Here is a 19,793-nt window from a genome sequence, read left to right on the forward strand (position 1 = left end):
ATACAGTATTAAGTCTTTAAGTGTAATAAAGATTATTACACTTAAAGAGTTAATAACATCATTTTGGAGTGTCTTCATAAACCGTTAATGCGTTACTGCAGCATTTCTCCAAGCCTAACTAATTTTCCACCCAGACCTGTTAGAGTGAATTTTTTGCACCCTTTGCACATATCAGCCCATGTTTGACCCGCTCTAAGTAAAGTAACTATTTTATGAAGGAATAGCTATATTTATATATGTGTTTGAAGCAGTGTTGCCAACCGCCAGTATTTTTACTGGCAGCCAGTAAAAAATTAGCACTTTTCTCCTGCCAGTAAATTCCAGTGAAAGAAAAAGGTTGCCAGTAAAAAATATGGCTGTGATGTTTGGCCAAGAGCATCCGAGTGCCTGCTACAGTGTGTTTGGACTGTGCCAGCAGTGTGTCGCTTGAAGTCATGGTGCAAGTGAACGGAGCAGCCGGAGCCTCATGTGCAGGTCTCTGGAACGGGAGGAAGACAAGCCGGGAGTGGACTGAAGGGACCACCTGGCATGGAGAGAGAGGGTCACTGACTCAGCAGTGGATGTGTGGGTGAGGTGCCATCATCATCTGTACTGCTGCACACTGTTGTCAGTGTAACTGTGAGAGTCAATTTCATGTGTGTGCCGCCCATTCTAATTTCTTGCCCTCTCGATTCCTGTCCCTGAGTTACTTATTTACTATATCGAAAATAAAATAAGTAATATGTTTTTGCCTTAATATCTACCCTAAATCACTTTGCGAATTGCATATTGTACTTGTTTGTAGAATAAATACTGACATTTGCACTTAAAACTGTAATTTTGTAACTTTTAAATATGCCAGTAAAAATTTGTCTGTGCCAGTAAATTTTGGGGGTCGTGTCAGTAAATTTCAATCTGGTAGGTTGGCAACACTGATTTGAAGCCCTGTTCACCTATCTTTTTTGTTGTGCTTCCATACAATATACCTGTACCTCCTCCTCCTAAAGCTCAGTAACTAGTGAAGGCTTTTCCCTGGGTAGCATCTGTACAGTCAGCCTTCGATTATAAAGCATTAGCCCATTAAAATTAGTAGATTCATTATTGATCCAGCTCTCATAGATCCTGTTAGGTATTAAGACTGTTCTGCGTTAATGAACGCCTCATGATCTTCCATTATTGGTCAAAGCTTAGTTGTTACTGCTTAATATTCCTTCTAGGCACAGAAGATCTTATCTTCTACATAGATATATTTACTACTCCGCCATCAGCCTATGTCATATTAAATTCTCCTATATGCTGATTCTGACAGCTAAACTACATGGACAGTTTTTTATCTTTATCCTACTGAGTGATTTAACCCCTACTGTGCATTCCTTCTGTCTGCACCACATTGAAATCAAAGAGGTGTATAACGACAGGTGTATAAACCACCCAATGTTAGCAATTTAAAGCCAGCATAAGGGTGCAGATAAAAGCACGATAAAGCTTTAGAAGCCTGACGCATAGAATGTTTTTTTCTTCTGTGTACCTGGCTGGGATGCATTTTGATTAGATTGATTTGTTGTGTTCATGGAAACAGCTGCCCTTAAAGGACAAAATATGCGTGTTATTTTTCTATCTTTTGCTACATGCCATGCATTCCTATGTGTTCATCAGGTGTAAAACATCTCCAGTAGATGTGCTCCTATCCTCTTATTTACTACCATATAAGCTTTGAGACCTTCCTTTCTCTTTGCCAGAAGTAAGAACACTTGCAGCTATTCAATTGATTAGAAGTCTCTGTGGGTTACCCACCTGCAGGGCTGCTATTAGAAATCCTGGGGTCCCATACAACCTACCTGTAAGGAACCTCGATTGGACAGCCATTCCCCGCCAAACTGGTCCACATCCTGCCCTGTTTCTTCTCTGGATAGGACACTCACATAGATGTCTTTAGGGAGATACTCTGCCCTCTTGTGTCATTCACTCTCATGGCCTGAGGCCCACCTTCTTACATATTCCTGGCCTGAGGCCTGTTACCCAGAACATTTTTTCCAGTCCAAAATCATTTTTAATGCTTTTTAATGCTTTACTGCATCAACTCAGGTTCCGTCAGCAAAACATCTTCTGCCCCCTTATCAGCAGCCCTGCCCACTGGAGCAGAGTGTATGTGCCCCTGCAGTCTTGGAGGTGAGAGGGCAGTGACACCTTGCTGCTAAATAGCTAGCAGCTCCATAGAATAACCTCTTTAATCCTTTCTGAAAAAGCCCCAGATATTTTTATATTTACCTAACATTATATTGAAATTTTTGTAAGGTTGAAAATTACTATTAATATACAGGTATTTTTAATTATGGGCACAAATATAAATGTATATATTAACATTATATATATATACTGTATAACATATATATATATATATATATATATATATATACACATACACACATACACACACACATATATATATAAATCCATCCCTGGCCGAGCGTAGAGGCAGCACAAAAGAAGAAGAGGTACTCCTAGAAAAAATTAGGGGCCTGGGGAAGTACTATGAATATACTGTTAAATCACTGTGTAGCACTAGTGATGGACAAACTTCCGACGGGACGTTTCGCGAACGCGGCCGATAGTTCGCGAACCGTAACGTTCGCGGCGGGCCCCATTGACTTCAATGGGAGGCGAACTTTGCAAACCTACAGGTCAAATTTGCAGCCACAAAATAATTAATAGCTGTGCAAACATAGTCCCACCACATGGCCAATGACATAACACATGTATGAGGTGAATCTGGGATCGACAACTACAAGCATTCTTTTTTTATATGGGAAATTGTTGTGACAATTCAGGACTGTGGAGCGCATAAAGGCAATGGAGGAGAGGGAAGGTCAGGGACCAGGGTAGGCAAAGAAGAGGGTGCAGGAGATGATCACCAACAGCGTGACATACAGCAATGACACCTGCACCGTGATAGAGTCATCTGACACCAGCACCGTGATAGAGAGCACTGACATCAGCAGCGTGACATACAGCAATGACACCTGCACCGTGATAGAGTGATCTGACAACAGCACCGTGATAGAGAGCACTGACATCAGCAGCGTGACATAAAGCACTAACACCAGCACCGTGATATACAGCACTGACAGCAGCACCGTGATAGAGAGCACTGACATCAGCAGCGTGACATACAGCAATGACACCTGCACCGTGATAGAGTGATCTGACAGCAGCACCGTGATAGAGAGCACTGACATCAGCAGCGTGACATAAAGCACTAACACCAGCACCGTGATATACAGCACTGACAGCAGCACCATGATAGAGAGCACTGACATCAGCAGCGTGACATACAGCAATGACACCTGCACCGTGATAGAGTGATCTGACAGCAACACCGTGATAGAGAGCACTGACATCAGCAGCGTGACATAAAGCACTAACACCAGCACCGTGATATACAGCACTGACAGCAGCACCGTGATAGAGAGCACTGACATCAGCAGCGTGACATACAGCAATGACACCTGCACCGTGATAGAGTCATCTGACACCAGCACCGTGATAGAGAGCACTGACATCAGCAGCGTGACATAAAGCACTAACACCAGCACCGTGATATACAGCACTGACAGCAGCACCGTGATAGAGAGTACTGACATCAGCACCGTGATATACAGCACTGACACCTGCACCGTAAGCAGCCCCAGGAGGAAGTCAGCATAGCACGGGGATGGTGGGAGCCCCTCATAATGAGCATAGCACAGGGATGGCGGGAGTCCCTCATAATGAGCATAGCACAGGGATGGTGGGAGCCCCTCATAATGAGCATAGCACAGGGATGGTGGGAGCCCCTCATAATGAGCATAGCACAGGGATGGTGGGAGCCCCTCATAATATGCACAGCAGAGGTACAGCCCCAGGAGGAAGTCAGAACAGCACAGGGATGGTGGGAGCCCCTCATAATAAGCAGCCCCAGGAGGATGTCAGCATAGCACAGGGATGGTGGGAGCCCCTCATAATAAGCAGCCCCAGGAGGATGTCAGCATAGCACAGGGATGGTGGGAGCACCTCATAATAAGCAGCCCCAGGAGTAAGTCAGCACAGCACAGGGATGGTGGGAGCCTCTCATAATGAGCATAGCACAGGGATGGTGGGAGCACCTCAAAATATGCACAGCAGAGGTACAGCCCCAGGAGGAAGTCAGCACAGCACAGGGATGGTGGGAGCCCCTCATAATAAGCAGCCTCAGTAGAAATATGACACCGCTCAACCTCTTCAAAGAGGAGGGTACGGGCATATAGTACGGTGTGCTTTTTTTGGATAAGGAAGTGAGCCAAATGAAGAAAGAAGGTCTGTGTGCTCGATTTAAAAAATTGTTTATAGACATATACATGGTCTACTGGTCACATGTGTTGAATTGCTCCGAGATCCATGCCTCATTCATTTTTAGAAATGTGAGGTAGTTAACACTGTCGTGAGCTAGGCGAGTACGCTTATTGGTCACGATCCCCCCTGCTGCGCTGAACGTCCTTTCGGACAGGACACTGGACGAGGGGCAAGCCAACAGTTTGATTGCAAATTGGGCAAGTTCTGGCCAGAGGTCAAGCCTGCCCACCCAGTAGTCCAGGGGTTCATCACTCCTCAGAGCGTCCACATCGGCCGTTAACCCGATATAGTCGGACACCTGACGGTCTAGGCGTTCCCTGATGCTGGATCCGGATGACACCTGTCGATGGGTTGGCTGAAAGAATGACCTCATATCCGAAGTCACCAACACATCTTCAAACCAGCCTCTTCTTGCAGGCGCTGTTGGATTGGTACCCGCAACTCCTTCTCTGGGAGTGGGAATTGCTCCTCTGCCAGCGCACGCAAAAGCAGAATGCAGCATTTCTCAAAGCAAGGCCTGGAAGTGCTGCGTTCTGACAGCCCTCTGTGACGGCGGTAGCATTTCTGCCATTTTGTGTTTGTAACGGGGGTCTAAGTACGTTGCCACCCAGTACTGGTCCTTGACCCTTATGCTTTTTATACGGGGGTCCCTATTAAAACACTGGAGCATGAAGGCCCCCATTTGCACTAAAGTGGAAGCGGTGTGGTGGCCTGGCTCCTGCTCATCATCCAGGATAATGTCGTCCTCTTCATTCTCCTCTCCCCATCCACGCACAACAACAGTGGTCCCAGAAAGGTTTAAAGCATGCTCTTCTTGCTCCTCCTCATCCGCCCTGGCACCATCCTCCTCTGACTCCTCTTCAGACTCCTGTTGTTCACTTGTCTCAGATAGAGTAGCCCCCCCTGGGAATTCAACCAGCATTGCGACTTCCTCATCTTCCTGCTCCTGCTCCTCCACAGCTTGATCAATGACACGCCGCAATGCACGCTCCATAAAGAAGGCATAAGGTACCATGTCACTGATGGCGCCATGGCTGCGACTGACCAGTTTGGTGATCTCCTCAAATGGCCGCAGAAGTCTGCATGCGTCGCGCATGAGCAGCCACTGGCGCGGTGAAAAAAAACCCAGCTCCCCAGAACCTGTTCTGCTGCAGAGTTCATACAGGTAGACGTTAACTGCACGTTTCTGCTGGAGCAGCCTATCAAGCATATAGAAGGTTGAGTTCCATCGCATCGGGCAATCGCAAATAAGACGTCTGACCGGCAGATTGTGTCGCGGCTGAATGTCAGCAAGGCGAGCCATGGCCGTGTAAGATCTTCTGAAATGGGCCGAGATTTTCCTTTCCTGCCGCAAGATGTCTTGGACCCCAGGGTATTTGACAACGAATCGCTGCACGACCAAGTTTAAGACGTGTGCCATGCATGGCACGTGCGTGATTTTGCCCTGTTTCAATGCGCTAAGCAGATTGGCACCGTTGTCACACACCACTTTACCAACTGTCAAATTGAGCGGTGTTAGCCACTGATTTGCCTGTGAACGCAAAGCTGAAAGGAGTGCCGGGCCAGTGTGGCTCTTGGCTTCCAGGCACAACAGACGCAGCACGGCATGGCAACGTCTCACCTGGCATGTCGAATAGGTTCTGGGGAGCTTGGGCGGCGCAGCGGAAGAGACGCTAGCAGCGGAAAAGGAGGAGTCAGCCGAGGAGGAGAGGGAGTAGGATGGAGTAGGAGGAGGAGGAGAAGAAGAGCCAGGCCTGCATGCAATCCGTGGCGGTAAAACCAAATCTACACGGGTGCCACGGGTTACATGCTTGATGGCCGTCAGAAGGTTCACCCAGTGGGCAGTAAAAGTGATATACCTTCCCTGCCCGTGTTTGCTAGACCACGGGTCTGTGGTCAGATGTATCTTGGCACCGACACTGTGTGCCAGAGATACATTCACTTGCCGCTGAACATGGCCATATAGCTCTGGGATGCCCTTCTGTGAGAAATACTTCCTTCCTGGGACCTTCCATTGTGGTGTTCCAATGGCCACCAGTTTATATGGCAGTAGTTGGCGGGCTATCAGTTCTGACAAGCCAGCCGTTGGGCAAGAGGGTTATCCGGCATCATCATTTTTTACGCTCGAACATTAGGCCAACGGAAGCCTGCCTTTTTGCAGAAAAACGTGAGCTTGGCGTGATGGAAGATGGAGTGGAGGACAATTGTGAGGAGAGAGGAGAAGGAGAAGTAGAAGATGAGGCTGGACGGTGAGAGCCTGGAGTGTGGCTTTGTGTGTTCCGTTGCTCCCACTGGGCTCGGTGATGGCTGCTCATGTGCCTTCTTAAGGCGGTCGTCCCTAGAGGCGATTCAGTTCGCATTGTGCGCTATATAAGTATTTCATTCATTCATTCATTCAAGGTGAGTGTTGGGCTTACCGCGACTAATGCGTTGACTGCAAAGATTGCAGATGGCAACGCTATTGTCAGCAGCGGACACGTTAAAAAAAGCCCACACTGCGAAGCCATGTGTCGGTGTCCTGGGAGCACCAGATGTGACCGTACATGGTCGATGACTCGCTCCTGATACATTTGCAGTCTGCTTTGTCCCTCCTGTGCAATGTAAGTTATTCCTGCTTCTCCTCCCTATCTGCTGGTCCATATCTCCCTCTGAACTCCCCTCCTCTTCCTCTCTTGTGGGCACCCACGTGACATCACTAGACACGTCATCATCGACGTCAAATTCCCCACCGCTATAAGTAGAGATCTCGGAGTAGGCAGCAACACCGGAGACCAACCTACTCCTTGGGCTGATCTTGGTACTGTCGTCAGACTGCTGAGTAGCGGTTGTTGCTACCTCCTCTTCCTGATCCAATACCAAGAGTGGCTGCGCATCAGAAATGTCTTGATATGGATCGGAAAATAATTCCTGTGACTCAAGCGGAAGGTATGTGGTGGTGGTGGTGTTGTTGGTGGTAGTGTTTTTGGGGGTGCACAAAGCAGAGAGTGAAGAAGAGGGTGCAGATTGAGAGGATGAGGAGGGTGCAGAAGAGTAAGGCTGAGTGAGCCACTCAACCAAGTCTGGTGCGTCCTTTAAAGTAATTGAACGCACCTTCTGCAACTTCCCACTTTGGCTCAAGCCTGTTGCTCCTGCCCTACCCCTACCACCCCTGCGGAAGGGCCTGCCTCTTCCTCTGCCTGTCATTTTTTAAATGACCCTGTGACAAAACTCTCAGTCCCTATACTGATGAAGGACTGCTGCAGTATAGGGCAGCGGTCAGCAGTAGTGCACCTCAACCCTATGTATTGTGGACCTATACCAGTCCTTAAAGGAATAGCAGACTGTACCTCACTCAACCCTATGTACTGTAGCACCCTACACCAGGTTACCAGTCCTTATAAGGACCTTTGTGGAACAAGTAGGTTGTGTGGGACTGATTAGCAGACTGTACGTCAGTCCCTATACTGATAAAGGACTGCTGCAGTATAGGGCAGCAGTCAGCAGTAGTGCACCTCAACCCTATGTATTGTGGACCTATACCAGTCCTTACAGAATAGCAGACTGTACCTCACTCAACCCTATGTACTGTAGTACCCTGTGCCTTACCAGTCCTTATAAGGACCTTTGTGGAACAAGTAGGTTGTGTGTGACTGATTAGCAGACTGTACGTCAGTCCCTATACTGATAAAGGACTACTGCAGTATAGGGCAGCAGTCAGCAGTAGTGCACCTCAACCCTATGTATTGTGGACCTATACCAGTCCTTATAGAATAGCAGACTGTACCTCACTCAACCCTATGTACTGTAGCACCCTACACCAGGTTACCAGTCCTTATAAGGACCTTTGTGGAACAAGTAGGTTGTGTGTGACTGATTAGCAGACTGTACGTCAGTCCCTATACTGATGAAGGACTGCTGCAGTATAGGACAGCGGTCAGCAGTAGTGCACCTCAACCCTATGTATTGTGGACCTATACTAGTCCTTATAGAATAGCAGACTGTACCTCACTCAACCCTATGTACTGTAGCACCCTACACCAGGTTACCAGTCCTTATAAGGACCTTTGTGGAACAAGTAGGTTGTGTGTGACTGATTAGCAGACTGTACGTCAGTCCCTATACTGATGAAGGACTGCTGCAGTATAGGACAGCGGTCAGCAGTAGTGCACCTCAACCCTATGTATTGTGGACCTATACTAGTCCTTATAGAATAGCAGACTGTACCTCACTCAACCCTATGTACTGTAGCACCCTACACCAGGTTACCAGTCCTTATAAGGACCTTTGTGGAACAAGTAGGTTGTGTGTGACTGATTAGCAGACTGTACGTCAGTCCCTATACTGATGAAGGACTGCTGCAGTATAGGACAGCGGTCAGCAGTAGTGCACCTCAACCCTATGTATTGTGGACCTATACTAGTCCTTATAGAATAGCAGACTGTACCTCACTCAACCCTATGTACTGTAGCACCCTACACCAGGTTACCAGTCCTTATAAGGACCTTTGTGGAACAAGTAGGTTGTGTGTGACTGATTAGCAGACTGTACGTCAGTCCCTATACTGATGAAGGACTGCTGCAGTATAGGGCAGCGGTCAGCAGTAGTGCACCTCAACCCTATGTATTGTGGACCTATACCAGTCCTTACGGAATAGCAGACTGTACCTCACTCAACCCTATGTACTGTAGCACCCTACACCAGGTTACCAGTCCTTATAAGGACCTTTGTGGAACAAGTAGGTTGTGACTGATTAGCAGACTGCAGCAGAAGGGCAGCAGTCAAGTACAGTGGTGTGAAAAAGTGTTTGCCCCCTTCCTCATTTCCTGTTACTTTGCATGTTTGTCACACTTAAGTGTTTCGGAACATCAAACCAATTTAAACAATAGTCAAGGACAACACAAGTAAACACAAAATGCAATTTGTAAATGAAGGTGTTTATTATTAAAGGTGAAAAAAAATCCAAACCATCATGGCCATGTGTGAAAAAGTGATTGCCCCCTAAACCTAATAACTGGTTGGGCCACCCTTAGCAGCAACAACTGCAACCAAGCGTTTGCGATAACGTGCAATGAGGCTTTTACAGCGTCCTGGAGGAATTTTGGCCCACTCATCTTTGCAGAATTGTCCTAATTCAGTTACATTAGAGGGTTTTCGAGCATGAACGGCCTTTTTAAGGTCATACCACAACATCTCAATAGGATTCAGGTCAGGACTTTGGCTAGGCCACTCCAAAGTCTTCATTTTGTTTTTCTTCAGCCATTCGGTGGTGGACTTGCTGGTGTGTTTAGGATCATTGTCCTGCTGCAGAACCCAAGTTCGTTTCAGCTTGAGTACACGAACAGATGGTCGGACATTCTCCTTCAGGATCTCTTGGTAGACAGCAGAATTCATAGTTCCTTTTATCACGGCAAGTCTTCCAGGTCCTGAAGCAGCAAAACAGCCCCAGACCATCACACTACCACCACCATATTTTACTGTTTTACTTTTTATGAAATGCAGTGTTCCTTCTGCGCCAGATATACTTGGACACACACCTTCCAAAGAGTTCCACTTTTGTCTCATCGGTCCACAGAATGTTGTCCCAAAAGTCTTGGGGATCATCAAGATGTGTTGTGGAGAAATTGAGACGAGCTTTGATGTTCTTTTTGCTCAGCAGGGGTTTTCTCCTTGGAACTCTGCCATGCAGGCCATTTTTGCCCAGTCTTTTCCTGATGGTGGAGGCATGAACGCTGACCTTAACTGAGGCAAGTGAGGCCTGCAGTTCCTTGGACGTTTTTGTGGGGTCTTTTGTGACCTCTTGGATGAGTCGTCGATGCGCTCTTGGGGTAATTTTGGGCGGCCGGCCACTACTGGGAAGGTTCCCCACTGTTCCATGTCTTCGCCATTTGTGGATAATGGCTCTCACTGTGGTTCGCTGGATTCCCAAAGCTTTGGAAATGGCTTTATAACCCTTTCCAGACTGATAGATCTCAATTACTTTCTTTCTCAATTGTTCCTGAATTTCTTTGGGTCTCGGCATGATGTGTAGCTTTTAAGGATCTTCTGGTGGACCTTACTGTGTCATGCAGCTCCTATTTAAGTGATGCCTTGATTGTGAACAGGTGTGGCAATAATCAGGCCTGGGTGTGGCTAGAGAAATTGAACTCAGGTGTGGACAACCACAGTTATAGTATGTTTTAACAAAGGGGGCAATCACTTTTTCACACAGGGCCATGACGGTTTGGATTTTTTTTCACCTTTAATAATAAACACCTTAATTTACAAATTGCATTTTGTGTTTACTTGTGTTGTCCTTGACTATTGTTTAAATTGGTTTGATGTTCCGAAACACTTAAGTGTGACAAACATGCAAAGGAACAGGAAATGAGGAAGGGGGCAAACACTTTTTCACACCACTGTATAATATTCTTTCTATATTTGGAAGAAAGAATATTATACGTATACAAGCCTATTACCATACCACTGATACAAGTCCTGAAAAGAACCTTTGTGGACCTAATATAGTAACAGCTACTGATTAAACTGACCCTCACTGCCTCACACACAGCTTCCTGCCTGTCCCTATATAAACTGACAAAACAGAGGCTGCTGGAACAATAACTGGAATAGCACTTTTGTGGACCTTATAGTAACAGCTAATGACTAAACTGACTGTCCCTGCAGCACACACCGTCCTGTCCCTTTCTCTAAACTGACAAAAGACACTCAGGCTGCTGCAACAATCACTCACTAGCACAGCACTGCCTCAAACCTATATCCTGAACTACACCTAACACCTATACCAGTCCTGAAAAGAACTTTTGTGTACCAATTAGCTAGCGATTTGGGTAAGTGCAATCTCTCCCTGCTCCACACAGCAACCTCTCCCTATAGTGACAGAAGAAAGAATGTAAAATGTCCGCCGGATCGGGTGTATTTATAAGTTAGGGGGAGTGTCCAAGTGTCCATGTGCTGCAATGTCTCAATTGGCTGTCCTGTACCCCATGATGGATGTGTCATCATAGGTCAAAGTTCTTTTACACAGAAAACACGGAAGTCCGCCGGGCGAACGGCGGCAATAGTCCGACGATCGGGCGGACCGCGAACAGCTGAAATTCTCTGCGAAACGACAGCCGGGCGAACCGTTCGGCCATCACTATGTAGCACCGGCTCCTGAAGAGCACGCGCTATGTTTTTTTGAAATTTAATATTACCTCTGAACCGCAGTTTGGTTTGGGATTAATTGCTCTAAATTTTGACCTCAGCATCAGTCTGACTGGACTACAGGGTGTTCTGCCTGGCCAATGGGGCGCTGTCACTTTGCATTCTCTCGGAACCAGCCCAGTGGGAGTGTCACTCTTGCTGTGCCTTCTGGGAGGGGGTACTTAAGGTGCCACATTTTTCAGGGTTCCCGTCCAGAAGTGAGTTCTGACTGCTTGGTCCTGGTCCTTCTGACCAGCCCCCAGGACTTCCATGGCCTGGGGTGTGGATCCACCTGACTTTACGTCTCGGGGCTGGCTAGCCCAAGGCGAGGAAACTGAACCAAGGATTCGGAGGTGGTCCAGTGCTGTCTCAGGTTGTAGAGAGGCCCAGCAACTTCAAAGTTATCCAGGGGAGGACTCTTCTGGAGAGGGCCACGCAAGGGTTGGCTTCTCAAAGCTGAAGGACCTAAGTGAATCCAATATTGTGCGGTATCGTCAGACTGGCTGCAAGTTACTGGTACCACACTAGTGTTCTACAAGTGTTCAAGTTTCCATGTTCATGTTCTATAACAAAGTCTGTGGCAGAGACTTGTTCCTGACTCAAGCACCCTGTTGGCTGCTAGGCCTGGTGAGAAAAGGACTATCCAACTAGGGTGAGGATCCAGCTGTTAATGGCTATTCTCTGCATTTATTCAGTGAGAGAGTTCTTTTCATACTGACTTTGATACTAAGAGTACCTGGACTTTTCACCTAAACCCTCTGAACCTATACTGAGAGACTGTTTGTTAACTACTTTTTGCAAATAAAAATCCCTTCAAGTGGATCTGTCATCAGCCTCTATAGTTTTTGGGCCATCTACCTTGGGAAACCCCTAGATGCAAATCGAAGTGAAGAAGGTAACGGTAAGACCATTAATCTCAGCCGCTCCTCCGGGAGTCAGTGCTACAACAGTTTTTGGGGTTCACAAAGCTTCAGACTCTAGAAGAATCTTGACCATTTTGTTGGGATTCACTCAGATTCCTGATTGACAACTGGGTCAGCCTCTCAGCACACCACTAATAACCTAAGCCAGCCATTCCTATCCATTTCCCAGCCCAGCTCTGAATGAATGAATGAATGATCTGTATAGTGCTGCAAATGCAAACTGAATCGCCTCAAGGTGCTTGGTCCGTCCTGTGTTGTCCTGCTTCTTAGAAGAGGTGGGTCTTGAGTTTTTTTTGAAGGCCCAATGGTTTTCTTCCATGCAGATGTTTGTGGGTAGAGCGTTCCATAGCCCCGTTCCTTGGACTGTGAATCTTCGTTCTCCCTTAGATTTGTAGCGGGACTTGGGGATGAAGAGGCGGTTTTGGTTTCTTGATTGGAGGCTGCTATTGGGTGTGTAGTGTTTTATTTTCTCACATAGGTATCGAGGAGCGTTTCCTTGTGTGCATTTGTGGGTGAGGCAGAGGGTCTTGAATGTGATCCTATCCTTTACCGTTAGCCAATGTAGGGTTCTTAGGGATGGGGAAATGGAATCCCAGTGCTTTTTTCCCGTGACTAGTCTTGCTGCTGTGTTTTGGAGGACTTGTAGGCATGAAATCTGGTATTTAGGTAGTCCTATGTAGAGGGAATTTGCATAGTCAAGTCGTGAAATGACGACTGTTCCAACTACTAACGCTTTCTCCTTTTCTGGAATGAAGGGGATGAGTCTACATAACAGGCAGAGAAGATGGCGGGATCTGCTGACTACTGATCCTATTTGTGCATCCATACACATCTCTGAGTTAAAGATAACTCTGAGACTTTTGGCTTTGGTGCTTGGGAAGATGGTCTGTCCAAGGATGGTGGGTGGTGTCCATGGGGTCTTAGTTTTTGTACTTCGGTTTGCGTTGAGGAGCAGAAGCTCTGTTTTCAATCCACTGAGTTTGAGGGAGCTTGTGGTCATCCAGTCATCTATCTAGTGAGCACTGGAGGGGAAGAGCAGAGAGCCAGTGATTGACAGTCACTGCTCTCTGCCTAGAACTAAGCAATCATCAGCAATCATGTAATTGCTCAGTTCTCAGTCTTCGAGCCAGTGGGGGACAGCTGCAGCATCACACCAATGCAGAAGAATGGAGATGAGTGTGTGTGTTTGTTTTTTTCAATCCCAAAACTTCTCATTTAAAAAAATTCCATCTTGTACATATAATTACGGTACATTCACAGAACCTTTTGTCACGTGTTTAGTAACTCAACCTTTGTCTATTCACAATTTGACTTATTGTATGGTTTAGGTAAATTTGGAAAATTGTACAAGAACATTGTATAACGTCAGCCTTACAATACACAATAGACTATACAGTGTAGATACACTTGTAGAATTACACATCATTAATGGTGCATGAACGTTAGGGCATGTTAGGAAAATACGTTCAACTACCCCGGCTGAAGCTCTGGTTACTAATGTATTCCAGCAGGTTCTGTAATAGCAAAAGTGGTTGGGACAGCAAAAACAGATATGAAATTGCAAAATAGATTATTTTTTCTGAGGTTTTGGTGAGCAGAAAGAAGGGAGTGATTATTGTGAACAGAAGGGGTGACAGAAGGTGGTGTGGAGCGAATGGCGGAGGTGTGATTGGCATGGGAGAGGGTGTTTATAGGGGACAGTGGAAAGCAAAGGACAGAACACTGCAAAATCAGCTGAAAAAAACAGAAGAGGAAATCACAAGGCAGGGTGTTTAGCAATTTGTATGGGAAATAACGTTTGAAACAAAGGCCAGAAATAACATAGATAAGTGGTGGGGGAGGGTCATTGCTGTGTCCTTGAGGAGAGCCTTGTTCAGCACATTCACTGTTGTGTCTCTTAATATTTAATTTCTAAAGCAGAATCTTCAAAGAGTAGAGAAGGGGGAGGAGGGTCAGTCCTGGGTAGTGTACCAGTGGATGTGAGGTGGGGAATCTGATTGACATTCTGAGCACAGCAATCTATGACACATGGAAGAAAATATTGATCTCTGCAAGACCACAGTTTTAGCTGATAAATATTGACCAAGACAAGACCCTGTGATGGAGCATCAGGAGAGTGTACATATGTATGAGTGCTCAGGAAGGCTGAGTGCTGGAGAGTCAGTCGGGTACGAAGGTGTCAAATTGGTAACCTACTGCTCCTGGCTGGGAATCTCTGAGCTACATTTCTCTCAATGCGACTCATATTCAATTCGTATTTGTACAGATGATCGGAATTTTCCGATCGGAACTTTTCCGACTGAAAAATAGAGAACCTGTTCTCATTCTTTTGCTGGCTGGAATTCTGCCAGCAAAAGTCCGATGGAGCATACGCGTGGTAAGAATTTCTGACCAAAAGATCACATCCGACTTTTGCTGGCAGAATTTCTGATCTGGTGTACGGGGCATAAAATTGAATGAAAATCAAAATTCTTACTTGTCTTTAAGGCTGAACTCCAGGAATGTATCTGTATTGCATACTTATACTGGTCCAGCTTGCCACAATGTAAGTATACATAGTATATAACCCAGTAACCCAGAGGTGCCGATGGGGATGCTGTATATCACTGTAGTAGTTAGCCAGTTTTAACACAATAATAACAGTATAACTATTTTTGATCTTCAAGAGGCAGAACTAGGGTTTCAAGGATAATATCAGGCCACCCAAAGTTACCTTCAAGAGTGAATGGTAAGGGTGGCCAAACCGGACGAGCAGAATTTGCAAGAATTGTTGTAGCTCCAGTTCTATTCTCATGATATGTCTTAGTCACTGTGACACAAGAGTTTACTTATCAGAGCAACAAAGACTCTTGTATTATATGCTTATTTACACATAGGCTATAGCTACACAATTATCATACTGCCTTAGCCTAACCTACAGACACCTCAAGAGTACTTAGCTGGGGACTAGGTAAATACATTGTGATGTAATGCTGCCATTATAAGTTACATGCTCTATTTCTTCTATTGCTTTCACCAGGCATATTCATTGCACAACATTGCACTAAATATTAACTCTGGCTAGGGCTAGGTTTACACTATTGTGGCTGTCATTTGATCCAATTTTTTTGTGCAATTATGTAGTGTGATTTGGTTGCTTTTGACACGTTTGACACAATTTTGATGTAATTTCTATGTCTCAGCATTTTTGGTTTTGGCCAGTGATAACCATATTAGCTGTAAGATGAAGTAACGGAACGTCTTCCTTTTTACTTTCTTATTTGTCTGTGTTGTGTGGTGGTTAAAGTGGTTGTAAACCCTTACAACAAACTTTGACCTACAGGTAAGCCTAGATTAAGGCTTACCTGTAGGTCCAAGAAATATCTCCTAAACCTATACGGTTTAGGAGATATTGACCTGAAGACAGCCACAGCTGTGTACGGCGCAAGCGCTGTAGACAGCGACGCACGCTGGGCATGCCGCAAATCGCGGCGAAATGCCGCGAGTGTCGGCTCCCGTGCGCATGCACAGAAGTGACGTCATTGCGGCTCCGGCGAATCACAGCGCCGGAGCCGCGAGACCCGGAAGTCGCTCCAGGATACATGGCAGCGGTGAAGAGGAAGACGGAGGACCGCTTCGGGGGCTTCGTTCTCAGGTAAGTTATTCATAATGAGCTAGTATGCTATGCATTCTAACTCATTATGCCTTTGCCTTACAGGGTGCGTTTTAAAAAAAAAAAATGTTTGCCTTTACTTCCTCTTTAAGCAGTCATGTTCTTTAAGTTGTTGGTCATGGCAGCAGTCATTACAGCTACTGCCGCTATTTTGATTGAAAAAGAGAAGGAACAGTGTAATGTCGCGTACACACAATTAGACTATCTGGTGGACTTAGTCCAGCGGACAACCCACCGGACTTTGCAGCAGATGTCCGCCGGACTTTCCGAACAAGCGGACTTGCCCACACATGCTCACACACGACTGGAGTTTTCTGGCGGACTAGGTCCGGCAGACAATCCACCGGACTATGGCGGGGTCTGCCAGACTTTTGAAATGAACGGACTTTTACACACACGGAGTAAAGTCCATTCATTTTGAACGTGGCTCCAGGTAGACAGAACTAGCGAAGGAAGTCAATGTCCCCGCCTCCATCGTCGAGATTGACACCTCGCTAGCCCCGTCACCTGGTATGGATTTAAAGGGGAACCCCTACGCAGAAAAAGCTGCGTGGGGTCCCCCCCAAAGTCCATAGCAGACCCTTATCCGAGCGCGCAGCCCGGCCAGTCAGAAAAGGGGATGGGGACGAGCGAGCGCCACCCCTCCTGAGCCGTACCAGGCCACGTGCCCTCAACATATTGATGAGGACAAGGGCCTCTTGCCAACAACCCTGGCCATTGGTTGTCGTGGTCTACGGGCGGGGGGCTTATCAGAATCCGGGAGCCCCCTTTAATAAGGGGCCCCTAGATTCCAGCCCCCCACGATGTACCCCTACCCATTCACCTTGGGGAAAAAAGTGTTAATAAAAAAACACAACACAGGTTTTTAAAATACTTTATTAGACAGCTCCAGGGGTCTTCTTCCGTCTTCGGGGGTCTTCTTGCCAGAATCCTCCGCTATCTTCTGCTCTTTTACCGCTAGCTCTTTTACTAGCGGAGGAGCCTGGCTTTCTTCTTCGTCGCCTCCGCCGTCCGGGGGTCTTCTTCTGACTTCGGGGGTCTTCTTCCGACTTCGGGGGTCTTGTCCCGCTCTTCGGTTCTTCTTGCCGGGCCTCCGCTATCTTCTTACAGCTCTTTTACTAGCGTTGGCCTGGTCTTGTCCCTGTCGCCTTCTTCTTCTCCTTCTTCTCTTATTCTACTTCTCTTCTTCTCATCTTGTTCTTCTTCTTCTTCCTTCCGATGTTAACACAACGCTCTTTCAGGGCCGTAATGGCAGGGAGGCGTTGTGCAGCGACTTATATAGGGATAAGGGGCGGGGTCATCGGCTCCCCTTATGATGTCAGAGTCCCGGAGGATGCTGGGACTGGGACGTCATAAGGGGTGGGGTCACCACATGACATCACCCAGTGACCCCGCCCTTTATCCCTATATAAGTCGCCGCACAACGCATCCCTGCCATTACAGTCAGAGAGAGTGTCGTGTCAACATTGGAAGGAAGAAGAAGAGCAACAACAAGAGGAGAAGAAGAAGAAGAGAAGAAGAAGGCGACAAGACCGGGCCAACGCTAGTAAAAGACCTGTAAGAAGATAGAGGAGGCCCAGCAAGAAGAACTGAAAAGCGGGACAAGACCTCCAAAGTCGGAAGAAGACCCCCGGACGGCGGCGGCGGCAAAGGAGAAAGCCGGGCTCCTCCGCTAGTAAGAGGTAAAAGATCAGAATATAGCGGAGGAGTCCGGTGAGAAGACCCCCAAAGATGGAAGAAGACCCCCGGAGCGGTCTAATAAAGTTAATTTAATTTAAAGTAAATTTTAAAAACTTGTGTTGTGTTTTTTTATTAACACTTTTTTCCCCCCAGGTGAATGGGTAGGGGTACATAGTACCCCATACTCATTCACATAGGGTGGGGGGCCAGAATCTGGGGGCCCCTTATTAAAGGGGCTCCCGGATTCTGATAAGCCCCCTGCCTGCAGACCCCAACAACCAACGGCCAGGGTTGTCAGGAAGAGGCCCTTGTCCTCATCAACATGGGGACAAGGTGCTTTGGGGTGGGGGGCCGCAGGGCCCCCCTTCCCCAAAGCACCTCTCCATGTTGAGGGCACGTGCCCTGGTATGGCTCAGGAGCGGGGGGCGCTCACTTGTCCCCACCCCCTTTCCTGACTGGCCGGGCTGCGTGCTCGGATAAGTGTCTGCTATGGACTTTGGGGAGGACCCCACGCTGTTTTTTCAGTGTAGGGGTTCCCCTTTAAATCCATACCAGGTGACGGGGCTAGCTAGGTGTCAATCTCACTGATGGAGGCAGCGACATTGTCTTCCTTCACTAGTTCCATCTACCTGGAGCCACGTTCAAAATGAACGGACTTTACTCCGTCTGTGGGCAAGTCCGTTCATTTCAAAAGTCTAGGGACTAGCACACAGCTGGGCGGATTGTCTGCCGGACTGCCGAGTCCAGTGGACAATTTTGAGTCGGACTTTTGGGAAGAAAAAGTCTGCCGAAGCCCCCACATGGGCGGATTGTCCGGCGGACTCTGATCCCCCGGACCAGGTCCGCCGGATTGTCCGATCCTGTGCACATGGCATAAGAGGAAGTGTACATTCACCAATCATCCAATCATTGCAAATAGGGGAAAAAAAGGCCAGGGTCATGTAATGACCTCCGTACACAAAAAAAGTCCTTCAACTACACACACATGTCAATAAAACGTTGAGTACATTTGCTTATCCTTATTAGATTTTCCTGTTGTAGATGCACAGTACTGTGCAAAAGTTTTAGGTGTGAAAAAATGCTGTAAATTAGGAATGCTTTCAGAAATAGGAATACTAGGTACACTTGCGCACAGTTTTTGAAGGAACTCGGCAGGTAGGTTGTTCCACACATCTTGGAGAACTCACCATTTGATGATGTTGAGATCAGGGATCTGTGGGGGCCAAACTATGACTTCTAGGACTCCTTGTTCTTCTTTACACGGAAGATAGTTCTTAAGCCACGTACACACATAGCCGTTTGTCCGACGTACTTAGTCTGGCGGACTTCCTGCCAGACTGTCCGTCAGACTTTCCTGAACGGGCTACTTGCCCACACACGGCACTTTTTCAGCGGACTAATACGGCGTACTAAGTCCGCCCTACTTTTGAAATGAACGGACTCGCCCACACACGCGGAGGAAAGTCCGCTCATTTCGAGCGCGTCTCCAGGTAGGCGGGGCCCGCGAAGGAGACGCCGCTGGCCCCGCCGCCTGGTATGGACTTAAAGGGGAACCCCAACGCCAAAAAAAATCGGCGTGGGGGTCCCCCCAAAGTCCACAACAGACCCTTGTCCGAGCACGCTACCCGGCCGGCCAGGAAAGGAGGGGCGAGCGAACGCCCCCCCCCCTCCTGAGCCGTACCAGGCCGTGTGCCCTCAACATGGGGGGTGCCTTGGGGAAGGGGGGGCCGCGTGGCCCCCCCCACCCCAAAGCACCTTGTCCCCATGTTGATGAGGACAAGGGCCTCTTCCCGACAACACTGACCGTTGGTTGTCGGGGTCTGCGGGCGGGGGGCTTATCGGAATCCGGGAGCCCCCTTTAATAAGGGGGCCCCCGGATACCGGCCCCCCACCCTATGTGAATGAGTATGGGGTACAATGTACCCCTACCCATTCACCTGTCAAATAAAGTACAAAAAAAAAACACAACACACAAGATAAAATAATTTATTGCACAGCTCCGGGGGTCTTCCGTCTTCGGGGGTCTTCTC

This window comes from Lithobates pipiens, unplaced genomic scaffold, assembly GCF_037356315.1.
Source record: "Lithobates pipiens isolate NorthernLeopardFrog02 unplaced genomic scaffold, aLitPip1_a1.2 Scaffold_8, whole genome shotgun sequence".
NCBI classification, from domain to species: domain Eukaryota; kingdom Metazoa; phylum Chordata; class Amphibia; order Anura; family Ranidae; genus Lithobates; species Lithobates pipiens.